Below are 3,225 nucleotides of genomic sequence, written 5' to 3'. Positions count from 1 at the left end.
GAGAGAGAGAGAGAGAGAGGCAGAGACAGAGACAGAGACAGACAGAGACAGACAGAGACAGAGACAGAGAGACAGAGAGAGAGGCAGGGCGCTACCTGGGCTACCTGGAGTTCAAGGCCAGTCTGAACCACATAGTGAGGCCCTCTCAAAAAGCTGAATATGGAAAAGAAACTTCCAATCTGAGTGATTTTGAAACATGATGATAATTTATGTACTTGTCATATGGTATAAATTTGCTAAAAATAAATTTTATGTTCGTATGTTGGACAGTAAAAGTTACTCACATGTTCCTTTGAATTATTATTATTTTATATTTTTATTCATTTTGATGAGAAAACAAAATAGCAATGTTAATTATTGTAACTCTCCTACTAACTTATTTTGTTAGTAGGAGAGTTACAATAATTAATATATTGCATATTGTTGTCTTTGTAGTGGTTATTCAGAGGACAAGAAGTAAACATGATCTCATGTCTAAACAATATTAGTACACATCTTTCTTCTCATTGAGCTAAGAAAAACAGCTGTATATCTATCCTGACTCTTTTGTATATACATTTACATTTTTTCACTACAAAATGGTCCTTTATTTATATCCCCCTGTTTTGTTTTGTTTTTGTCAGAGATGGGTGTTCTATTGCTCTTAGAGAAGCTGTATTTGGAGAAGTCTTTCAAGGACCTTGTCATATTTGATGCCAGTTCAAATATTGTAGGTTCTTGAATTCAGTGAAATAAGCCAACATAGTGCAGTGGTCCATAATAGTAGTGGGTTATCTGTAGGACTGGCAATTGTCCGAAGCTGTTGACTTGAGCCCTTTACAGTCCAGCATATTAATATGGCTTTACTTTCTATACCTCAGTTTTATACTTTTCTGCTGGATAGTTAAGATCAAGATAAAGCAAGACCTATATAACAAGAAGTATAACTTTTGTATCTGACAAAGTCAGTCACATCCCCTCAGGATTTACCCTGAAACCATGTACAGCACCTTGCAGATCTTTTTCCAGTCAGTGAGGACTCAGAACCTGTGCTGTGACATCCTGTGACTCAGTGGTATCCCAAATTTTCTGATCAAGGAGATTATGGAGCCACACAGGAAAGTAATCAACAATGTATGGTGTTTCTTTGAATTATTATTGAATTGAATTTTCATTTAAATCATTTGTCCATATCAGTGATAATTAATTACAGAATCCTAAGTAACAACTACATATAATTGTGGAACTGACGGTACACCTTTATTATCAAAGGTGAGTTAAACACTATCATTAAGGTGAATTAGTGGTTAAACACTATGCCCTGATCATTATTTAAATAACAAAGCCTGACATTTTATAATTCTCTTTTGCCCTCTTCTTTATCATGACTCATAAACAATCTTCCTTGGTCAGTATTTTTAGTACTACACTGATATTTAGTGCATCAGCACACTTCACTCCCTGTCAACACCAAAACCCAACTGCCCACACCCAGGTTCTGCAGAGCACAGCGTCCACATCCAGGCCCTGTCCTTTCCTCTTGAAGACATTCTCCACACAGTGCCCACACCACAGCCTGAGGGCCCGTCTTACGGTGTCAGTCAGCATCAGTCTCTGTCCTGCTCCATAAAGATTCGTGTCCTTCTCTTACTTCAACAAGGTGGGCAGGAAACCTCCTCCTGACCTAGACATCCTGGAGGCCTGTGCTGCTCACCTCAGCTCAAGGCTGCCTTGGGTGTCGCTGTCCGCAGGTGGAGGTGCTGAGAGCGTGGAGGGCCGGGCACCAGGTTCTCCTTGTCCCAAAGGCCTTTCACTCTAATGTCACTTACAGTGTCACACAAGAGTCTGTGACTATATGTCTATAGTAAATAATTCACATTGCTCTATTTTATTTCAAAACTATACATGTTGCATTGTTTCCAAAGCTAATGTAAGAAAATATATATGCAGAAATCATTTCTCTTTTATTCCTAGATACTTTATATAGCCTTGCCCTGACCCATAAGAGTTAATGATTATTTCCCACTTGTATGCCAAATCTTTTTTTTTTATCTTCGTGACATTTATCTATAGAAAAAATGTGAAAAATAAAGGCCAAAAATAATTTAAAGTGATTACTTCACGAAATATATAGCTTTGTATACACACTGAAGACACTTGCTGTTTTCATTTCATAGTTAAATGTGCTGGCAAATATTCAACTCCTGGATAGAGATATTTTTATTAGTCATTTTATTTATCATAGAATATTCTGTACTGTATTCTACAGATTTCTTTAGTGTTGAAGTATCTTTTTCTAATAATTTTCATTTGAAAAAGTGGCAAATTCACTGAGACAACTGAACAAATGAGGTAAAACTTCAATATTTGAGGTTTTATTTACAAGAAAAACTGCCACTGGGTCTCTAATCTGTGTTGCAATACTTACCCATTGTTTAGTAATAGCTGATCAACATGGTTTTCAGGATCCTTGGTGGAAGCTAGTAGATGTGAGTTCTAATGATCAAGCCTTGTCTGCCGGCTTGTAGGTTCCTGTGTGACCACGTCTCTCTCAGAAATGTGATCACACTCATTGGAACACCCGGCCCTACAGCCTACCCCAGAGATGCTGATGATTTGGTCAGAAATGCATCAATTTTCCTACATCCAGGAACTATTCAGGCATGTTTTAGAAAGGAGGAAGATTCAAAAGGGCACCATTCTTTTTTTTTCCCCAAAGTAAATTGGACTTTATTTTTTTTGATACTCCTGTTTTCATTTATTTATTTTTTTGACATCAATTATTTTTAGTTTAAAGAAAAAAATAAAAACAATGGTACAAAATATCAAAACAAGATTTTAGGAGAGTAACAATGGTTAGTACATTGTGTATTGTTACTGCCAAAGTAGTTTCTCATATTACAAGATATAGGCAAGAAATAATAAGTAAACAACATAGGTACAAATATCTGGGTTTTTTAAAAAGTCAAAAGAAAATGGAAATATACCTTTTAAAGTTTCTAATACTAGGAGAAGGTATCATGCAATATCTTTTAAATAAATTGTACGTCAAAGATACAGTATAAATCTTAGAACAAAAATTAAGATTAAGCAATATTCAGAAAATTAAATGTTTCAAAACTATTGAACTAAGACAAAGTTTTCATGATAGTGAAGAAGTAGTAAGAGTAAAACATAAGATAAATACTGGAATGGCAAGTAAATGACCAGCACTTCTAACAGTTTGAGGATAGGATATCGCACAAA

This window comes from Octodon degus, unplaced genomic scaffold, assembly GCF_000260255.1.
Source record: "Octodon degus isolate 3935 unplaced genomic scaffold, OctDeg1.0 scaffold00380, whole genome shotgun sequence".
Taxonomy (NCBI): domain Eukaryota; kingdom Metazoa; phylum Chordata; class Mammalia; order Rodentia; family Octodontidae; genus Octodon; species Octodon degus.
The sequence above is the reverse complement of the archived record's forward strand: the minus strand, read 5'-3'. Positions refer to the sequence as shown.